The following is a 10,147-nucleotide window of genomic DNA, read 5'->3' as shown; positions in this document are numbered from 1 at the left end:
TCTACCTTTCTGTCTTGAAGTCTCAGTTCAGAAGAGTGAGATGAGAATCTGGAGACATCAAGGTGAATAGAATTTGTAGATCATAGTAATACAGAAGAGGCACTTAGAGAAAGGACTTTACAAATCCATGTATTATCATCCTTGAACGTTGAGTGGAGTACTGATTAGGCAATATTCGTAAGGAAATTACCTGAGTTAAGAGGAATAATACTGTAATTTAAATGCACCCTATAACAAGGTACAGGAATATTTATAGGAATACAAAAATATACAGCACCTAAGAAAGTAAATTCATAATGCTTGCCATCCAATCAATTTTTATTAGACATGAGATGAAGTAAGAATATATGACCCATAATGAGGAGAAAAATCAATTGATCAGAACCAACCCAATATTGACATAGATATTATTATTGGCAGACAAGGACTTCAGAACATTTATGTAAGTGTATTGCAAATATTAAGGAAGTTAAAGTGAGACACGGGAAATATACTTAAATGTCTAAATCAAATTTATAGAGGTGAAAACCACAATGTTTGAGTTTTTTTAAAAAAATACAAGCAGGGGCGCCTGGGTGGCTCAGTGGGTTAAGCCGCTGCCTTCGGCTCAGGTCATGATCTCAGAGTCCTGGGATCGAGCCCCGCATCGGGCTCTCTGCTGTCTAGGGGAGCCTGCTTCCTCCTCTCTCTCTGCCTGCCTCTCTGCCTGCTTGTGATCTCTCTGTCAAATAAATAAATAAAATCTTAAAAAAAAAAATACAAGCAGTGGGGCACCTGGGTGGCTCAGTGGGTTAAAGCCTCTGCCTTCGGCTCAGGTCATGGTCCTAGTGTCCTGGGATCGAGCCCCACATCGGGCTCTGTGCTCTGCAGGGAGCCTGCTTCCACCTCTCTCTATCTGTCTGCTTCTCTGCCTACTTGTGATCTCTGTCTGTCAAATAAATAAATAAAATCTTTAAAAAAAAATACAAGCAGTGAAATTAATGATATGTTAGACATTGAAAAGAAATATTAGTAAAACTGAACACAAAGTAATAGGCATTATCTAAAATAAAAAAAGAGAAAGACTCTAAATGAGAAAGAGCATTTACATTGTACAACTGCAAGTGGCCTGTCATAGGGATTGAAAGGAGAAGATGGAGGGGAGGATAGAAAAAATATTTGAAGAGATAATGGCTGAAAATTTTCCAGATTTACCAAAACTATAAACCCACAACATCTAAGCAACTCAACAAATCCCAAGCACAAATAGCATGAAGAAAACCACACCTAGACACAACAAAATTAAGTGGCTCAAAACCAATTAGTAAGAGAAAATAATAAAGTGACCGAAGGAAAAAAGAAGATACACTTTACATAAAAGTGTACAAAATTGAGGATGAGCACTCTCACTTCTATTTAACATTGTTCTGGAGGTTACAGTCAGGGCAATAAGGGAATAAAAGGAAATAAAAGGCAACAAAATTGGAAAAAAAAAAAAAAAGCTACTGCCTTTATTTGCAGAATATCTTACGGGGGAGCCTGAGTGGCTCAGTTGTTAAGCGTCTGCCTTTGGCTTGGGTCATGATCCCAGGTTCCTCGGATCCAGCCCCATATTGGTCGCCCTGCTCAACAGGAAGCCTGCCTTCCCCTCTCCCACTCCTCCTGCTTGTGTTCCCTCTCTCACTGTATCCCTCTCTGTCAAATAAGTAAGTCAGTCAGTAAGTAAGTAAGTAAGTAAGTAAATAAATAAATAAATAAAATCTTTAAAAAAGGATATCTGATGGAATCTACAAAAAAGATATTAGAATTAATAGTTTTTAGGATAAAAGATAAAAATGAAAAAAATAATTGCATGAATCTTTACCAGAAGCAAGCAACCAGAATTTGAAAAAAAAATAACATTTACAATAGTGTCACAGAATATAAAATATATAGGGATAAATCTGACACAAAACCCGCAAAAACTGTGTGCTAACATTTTCAAAACATTGCTGAGATAAATTAAACATCTAAACAGAACAGTATGTAATTTTCTTTGCCAAATGATTCAATATGGTTTGCATGTCATTTCTCCAAACTGAATTATAAATTCAGTGTAATCTCTATCAAAGCCTGAGTAAGACTTCTAAAGAAATTAAGAAGTTAAATATAAAACTTGTATGGAAATCTAAAGGACCTAGAATATCTAAAATAATTTTGAAAAAGAAAAACACAATTGTAGGGCTAACAATACCTGATTATAAGAATTAATATAAGCTACAGTAATTAAGACAGGATATCCAAATAGATTGATAGAACAGAAAAAAGAACACAGAAATAGACACACACATATATGTAAACTGCGTTTTTCATTAAAAATTGTGGTAAAATACAAATAACATAAAAATGATCATCTTAATCACATTTAAGTGTACAGTTTAGTAATATTAAGTGTACAGTTTAGTAATATTAAGTGCATTCATACTGTGCAAGTTTCATATTTATCCATCTCCAGAACTATTCATCTTGCAAAACTGAAATTCTGTACCTATTAAACAATAGTGCCTCGATGTCCCCTTGTCCCAGTTTCTGGCAACCATCATACTGCATTCTAACTTTATGAATTTTACTATTCTATGTACCTCATATAATAGAATCATAAAGTAGAATTATATAGTATTTGTCCTTTTTTACTGGCTTATTTTAAGTAGTGAAATGTCTTTAAGTTTTGTCTATATTGTAATACAAATCAGAATTTCTTTCCCAAATAAATATTGATTGTATGTATATCCAACATTTGTTAACTTATTCTTCCTTCAGTGGATACTTGAATTCTTTTCAACTCTTGGCTTTTGTGATTAATGCTGCTATGAACACGAGTGTGCAACTATCTTTTCCTAGACCATGCCTTAAATTATTTTGGGTACATATCCAGAAGTGTAATTTCTGGATCATAGGATAATTTTTATGTTTATTTTCTTTGAAAAACTGCCATTCTGTTTTCCACAGCAGCTGCACCATTTTACATTCCCACCAACAGTGCACAAGGGCTCCATTTTCTCTGTATATTTGCCAACTATGTTTATTTTACAATTTTTTTCAAGTGGTAAACATCCTAACAAGTGTGAGATGGTATCACATTATAGTTTTGAATTGTGTTTCCCTAATTGTTTGTGATATTGAACATCTTACAGATGTATTGGCTATTCGCATATCTTTGAAAAATATGTATCTGAGTCCTTTGCTCATTACTGAGTCAAGTTGTTTGTCTGGTTTTTGTTGAGTTTTAGGAGATTTCCACGTATTTTGAATATTAATCTCTCACCAGATATGCGATTAGCAAAAATTTCTCACATTCTATGGGTTGTCTTTTCATTCTGTTGTGTCCTTTGTTGCACAGAAGTTTTAAAATTTTACTGTAGTCTATTTATGCATTTTTCCTTTTGTTGCCTGTGCTTTTTGTGTCATATCCAAGAAATCATTGCCAATTCCAAGTCATGAAGATTACCAGTATTTTTTATTTTAAGAGTTTTAAAGTTTTAACTGTTATACTTAGGTGTTTGATCTATTTTGAGTTAGTTTTTATATACAATGTCAAATTAGGCTCCAGCGTCATTCTTCTGCATAAGTATCCAGTTCACCATTTGCTGAAAAGACTGGCCCTTCCCCATTGAATGTTTTTGGAACCACTGTTAAAAGACATTTGTGCATATACTTGAGGAATTATTCCTGATCTATCTTTTCTATTCCATTAGTCTATATGTCTGTATGCCAATACATACTGTTTTCTAAAATTTATTTTTATTTTTTATTGAAGTGCAGTTGGCAACTAAAGTTACATTTGTTTCATGTGTAGAGCATAGTGATTCAACAACTCTATATGGTATGCTATGCTCACTACTACTGTAGCTACAATCTGTTACCATATAACACAATTATAATACCATTGACTGTTTTCCCGATACTGTATGCTTCATACTTGTGATTTAGTCTTTCCATAACTGGAACTCTGTACCTTGCACTCCCCTTTAATCATTTTGTCCATCTCCCCACACCACTGCCATCTAGCAACTACCAGTTTGTTCTCTGTATTTATGGGTCTGTGTGTTTTGTTTTGTTCTTTAGATTTCACATATAAGTGGAATTATATGGCATTTGTCTTTCTCAGGCTGAACTATTTCACTTAACATAATATCCTCTAGGTTCATCAGATTGTCGTAAATGATAAGATCTCATTCCTTTTCATGGCTGAGTAATATTTTAATTTTATACACACACACATTCCATTACACAAACACACATATACACCCCGTATCTTTATCCATTCATCCATTCATTTATCAATAAATATTTAGGTTGCTAATATATCTTGGCTATTATAAATAATTCTGTGATAAACAAAGGGGTGAATATATATTTTTGAATTACTGGTTTCATTTTCTTTGGATAAATACCTGATAGTAGAATCGGAGGATCATATGGTACTTCTGTTTTTAACTTTTTGAGGAACCTCCACACTGCTTGCCATAGTTGCTGTTCCGATTTGCATTCCTACCAACACTGCATGAAAATTCTTTTTTTGCCACATCCCTGTCAACACGTGTTATTTCTTGTCTTTTTGATTCTAGCATTCTGAGTGATGTAAAGTAATATCTCATTGTGATTTTGATTTGCTTTTCCCTAATGATTGGTAATGTTGAGCACCTTTTCTTCTGTCCATTGGCCATCTGTATGTCTTCTTTAGAGAAATGTCTGTTCATGTCTTCTGCCTACATTAAAATTGGACTATTTGTTCTTGTTTTTGTTTTTGGTGTTGAGTTGTGTAAATGCTTTATATATTTTGGATATAAACCCCTTATTATATGTCATTTGCACATACCTTCTCCCATTCAGTAGGTTGTCTTTTTGTTTTATTGATGGTTTCCTTCACTGTACAGAAGACTCTTTATTTTGGAGTAGTCCTGGTAGTTTAATTTTGCTTTTGTTTCCCTTGCCAGAAGAGACATTTTAAAAATATGTATTTCTATGTTAGATGCCAAATAAATTACTGCTTATGTTTTATTCTAGGATTTTTTTGGTTTCATGTCTCACATTTAAGTCTTTAATACAGTTTAAAATTTATTTTTGTGTATAGTGTAAGAAAGTGGTCCAGTTGCATTCTTCTGCATGTAGCTATGCAGTTTTCTCAATGCTATTTATTGAAGAGGCTGTCTTGTCCCCCATTGTATATTCTTGCCTCCTTTGTCATAAATTAATTGACCATAAATATGGGGGTTATTTCTGGACTTTCTATATTCTGTTCCATTGATTTGTATGTGTATTATGCCAGTACCATACTGTTTTGATTATTACAACTTTGTAGTATATCTTGAAATATATCAACGTTTTATCCCTGGAAAGTATCCCATTGTCTAGATATTCCATAATTTATTAACTCCTCTACTGAAGGACATCTTCATTGCTTCCAAGTTTTGGTAATCATGGGAAAAACTGTTATTCACATCCATGTACAGACTCTTATGTGGATATATTTTCAAAATTTTTGAGGGTAAATACCAAGTATTGCAATTGCTGGATTGTTTGCTGAAAGTAAGTTTAGATTTGTATAAAATTAAAAAAAAGCATTCTTTCAAAGCAGCTATACTATTTTTCATTCCCACTAGCAAAAAATATTTCTCATTGATCCACATCTTCACCAGCATTTGTTGTTGTCATCACTGTTCAAAATTTTGTCATTTCTAATTGGTATAGAATGGTATCTCACTGTTGTTTTAATTTGCCTTTCCTTGATGACATAACATGGAGTATTTTTTCACATGTTTATTTTTCCCCTGTATGTATTTTTGGTGAGGTGACTATTGAGGTTTTGTCCCATATTTTAATTGGATTTGTAGTTTCTTATTGCTAACTTTTAAGTGTTCTTTGTATGTTTTGGATACCAGTCTTTTATCAGATGTGTCTTTTAAAAATATTTGCTTCCAGTCTTTCCCTTATATTCTCATTTTTTGACATTATTTTGCAGAAAAGAAATTTTTCATTTTAATGAAATCCAGTTTGTCAATTATTTCTTTCATGAACTATGCCCTTTTTTGGTGTATTTAAAATGTCATTACCCAACCGAACTTTATCTAGGTTTTCTCTTATGTTGTGTTCTCGGTGTTTTATAGGTTAGGGTATTAAATTTAGGTCTTTCATCCATTTTCAGATAATTTTTGTGAAGGATGTAAGATCTGTGTCTAGATTCTTTACTTTTCTTTTTTTCCATATAGATGTCCAGTTCCAGCACTATTTGTTGAAAAGGCTTTCATTGACCTATTGTGTTTTCTTTGCTCTTTTTATTTCATTTCATTATTTTATTTTACTTTTTTTTTGTTTATTTTATTTATTTGAATTTATGTAGGTTCCATTCTCAGTGCAGAGCACAATGCAGGGCTTGAACTCGAGATCCTGAGATCAAGAACCATGCTAACATTAAGAGTCAGAAGGTTAACTGACTGAGCCACTGAGGTGCCCCTCTTTGCTCTTTTTTAAATATCAGTTTATTATATTTGTATAAGTCTAATTCTGGCACAGTAACTAGCAAAAGTCATGTACATTTATCCTCTCTCCCAATAAGCCCATTTGCAGAAATTCTTCATAAAATTAATCTTGCAAAAGACACTAAGTGTCAAGTGAACAAGCATATTTATTGCAGCATTATTGTTAACGGTAAATACCTGGAAGTAACACATATGATCATATAAGAAATTAAAATAAACCAAAATGATGATATACCTTAAAGGAAAATAAAGATTTCCTTACACTGCAATTGTATGATATTTAGGTTATAATACTTGGAATTTAAAAAAATAAAATATGAAGCATTGTTTTAGTTTTTGTTTTGTTATGTGTTTGTGTTTTTTTGTTTTTAAAATCTTATTTAAATTCCATTTATTTAATGTACAGTGTACTATTAGCTTCAGGTGCACAATTTAGTCACTCAAAACTTTCATACAACTCCTGGTGCTCATCACAAGTGCCCTCCTTAATACTCATCAATAGCCTTAATAACTGTTTAATCTATGCCTTCACACACCTCCCATCCAGTAGCCACTGGTTTATTATTTACAGTTCAGAGTCTACTTATTAGTTTGTCTTTCTTTTTTTTAACCCCTATGATATTTTGTTTTGTTTTCTAATTTCCATATATGAATGAAATAATATGGTATTTGTCTTTCTCTGATTAACTTACTTTGCTATAGTATGCAATACTATGTTAAAAACTGGTTAGAGTAGACATTCTTTTCTTGTTCTTTTTTTCAAGATTTTATTTATTTATTTGACACGGAGAGAGAGATCACAAGTAGACAGAGAGGCAGACAGAGAGAGAGGGGAGAGGCAAGTTCCCTGGTGAGCAGAAAGCCTGATGTGGGTCTTGATCCCAGAAACCTAAGATCATGACCTGAGCTGAAGGCAGTCTTAACCCACTGAGCCATCCAGGTGCCCCCCTTTCTTGTTCTTAACCTTAGAGAAAAAGTTCTCAGTTTTTCCTCATTCAGAATTATATAGCTGTGGGTTTTTCATGGATTGCCATTGTTATGTTGAGGTATGTTCTCTTTAAACCTACTTTGTTCAGGGTTTTTATCAAGAGCGTATGTTGTACTTTGTCAAACGCTTTTTCTATATCTATTGAGAGGATCATATGGTTCTTATCCTTTCTTTTATTAATGTGATTTATCACATTGATTGATTTGTGACTTGAACTACCTCTGCAGCCCAGGAATAAACTACTCTTCATGATGGTGAATGATTCTTTAATGTCCTGTTGGATTTGGTTTGTATTTTATTGAGAATTTTTGCATCCCAGTTCACCATGGATATTGGTCTGTAGTTTTTTTTAGTGGAATCTTTGTTGATATTGGTATGGAATACTGCTGGCCTCATGGAATGAATTTGGAAATTGTCTTTCCTTTTCTATTTTTTGGAATAGTTTGAGAAGAATGAGTATTAACTTTTCTTGAAATGTTTGGTACAAATCACCTGGGAAAAATTACCTGGTGCTGGAATTTTTGTTGTTGTTATTGTTGGAAGATTTTTGATTATGGAGTCAATTTCCTTGATGGTTATTGACCTGTTCAAGTCTTCTATTTCTTCCTTTTTCGGTTTTGGTAGATTATATGTTTCTAGGAATTTTTCCATTTCTTCCAGGTTGTGCAATTTGTTGGCATGTATCTTTTCATATTATTATCTTGTAATTGTTTGTATTTCTATGGTAGTGGTAGTTATTTCTTCTCCTTTATTTGTGTTTTCATTTATTTGGTTCCTTTCTCTTTTTGATTAGTCTTTCTAGAGTTTATCAATTTTATTATGTTTTTCAAAGGAACAGACCCTGATTTCATTGATCTATTTCTTTTTAATTTCTACATCACTTATTTCTGCTCTTATATTTATTACATCCTTCCCTCTGTTGGCTTTAGGTTTGTTCTTGTTGATTCTTTTCCTAGTTCCTTTAGGTGTAGGGTTAAGTAGTGTATTTGAGATTTTTCATCCTGCTTGAAGTAAGCCTGTATTGTTATATAATTCCCTCTTATGACAGCTTTTGTTGCATTACAAAGGTTTTGGACCAGTGTGTTTTCATTTTCATTTGTTTCCATGTATTTTTTATTTCTTCTTTAATGGTTGACCCATTCATTTTTTAGTAGCATGCAGGTTAACCTCCATGTAATAGTGGTCTTTCCAATATTTTTCTTGTGGTTGGCTTCAAATTTCATAGTGTTGTGGTCAGAAAATACACATAGTGGGGTCCCTGGGTGTCTCAGTCAGTTAAATGTCTGCCTTCAGCTCAGGTAATGATCCTAGGGTCCTGGGATCAGATCCCACATTGGGGCCCTGCTCAGCAGGGAGTCTACCTCTCCATCTCACTCTTGCTATGCCCCTCCCCCTACTCATGTTCTCTCTCTCTCTCTTTCTCTCTCTCAAAAAAATAAAATCTTAAGAAAAAAAGAAAATGTGCATGGTATGTCAATCTTTTGTACTTGTTGATGCCCTGATTTATAACCTAGTATATGGTCTATTCCTGAAAATGTCCTATTTACACTTGAGAAGAATGTGTATTCTGTTGCTGTAGGCTGAAATGCTCTGAATGTATCTGTTGAGTCCATCTGGTCCAGGGTGTCATTCAAAGCCATTGTTTTCTTATTGGTTTTTTGTTTAGATGATCTGTCCATTGATGCAAGTAAGATTTTAAAGTCCCCTACTGTTATTGTATTATTATCAGTGAGTTTCTTTATGTTTGCTATTGTTTTCTATAGTTGGGTGCTCCCAATTTGGGGGCATAAATATTTACAATTATTAGATCTTCTTGTTGGAGTGTCCCCTTTCTTATGATATAATACCCTTTGTTTCCTGCTATAGTCTTTGTTTTAAAGTCCAGCTTATCTGATAAAAGTATTGCTATCTATCTTGGCTTTCTTTAGACATCCATTTGTATGCTAAATATATCCCCATCCCCTGACCTCCTTGCCAACATCTCTTGTTTCTTGTGTTGTTAATTTTAAGCATTCTGACGAGTATGAGATTATATCTCATTGTGGTTTTGATATGTATTCCCCTGATGAGTGATTTTGAGCATCTTTTCATTTGTTAGTCATCTCATGTCTTCTTTGAAAAAATATCTGTTCATATCTTCTGCCCATTTCTTAACTGCATTATTTTTTTAAGTTTTATTTATTTATTTATTTATTTATTTATTTGAGAGAAAGAGAGAGTGAGTAAGGGTAGGGACAGAAGGAGAGGGAGAAGCAGACTCCTTACTGAGCATGGAACCCAATGCAGGACTCAGTCCCAGGACCCTGAGATCATGACCTTAGCTGAAGGCAGGTGTTTAATGGACTGAGCCACCCAGGCACCTCTTAAATGGATTATTCGTTTTTTGGGTGTTATGTCTGATAAGTTTTTTATAGATTTTGGATACTAGCTCTTTATCACATATGTCATTTTCAAACATCTTCTCCCATTTCGTAGGTGTTTAGTTTTGTTGATTGTTCCTTTCACTGTGCATAAGCTTTGTATTTTGATGAAATTTTAAAAGTTAATTTTTGCTTTTGTTTCCCTTGCCTCCACAGATGTGTCTAATAAGAAGCTATCATGGCCAATGTCAAAGAGGCTGCTGCCTCTATTCTCCTCTAGGATTTTGATTATTTCCTTACTC

The sequence above is a fragment of the Enhydra lutris genome, unplaced genomic scaffold (genome assembly GCF_002288905.1).
Source record: "Enhydra lutris kenyoni isolate GAN:26980312 unplaced genomic scaffold, ASM228890v2 scaffoldscaffold53, whole genome shotgun sequence".
In the NCBI taxonomy this organism is placed as follows: domain Eukaryota; kingdom Metazoa; phylum Chordata; class Mammalia; order Carnivora; family Mustelidae; genus Enhydra; species Enhydra lutris.
This window is presented reverse-complemented; position numbering follows the sequence as displayed.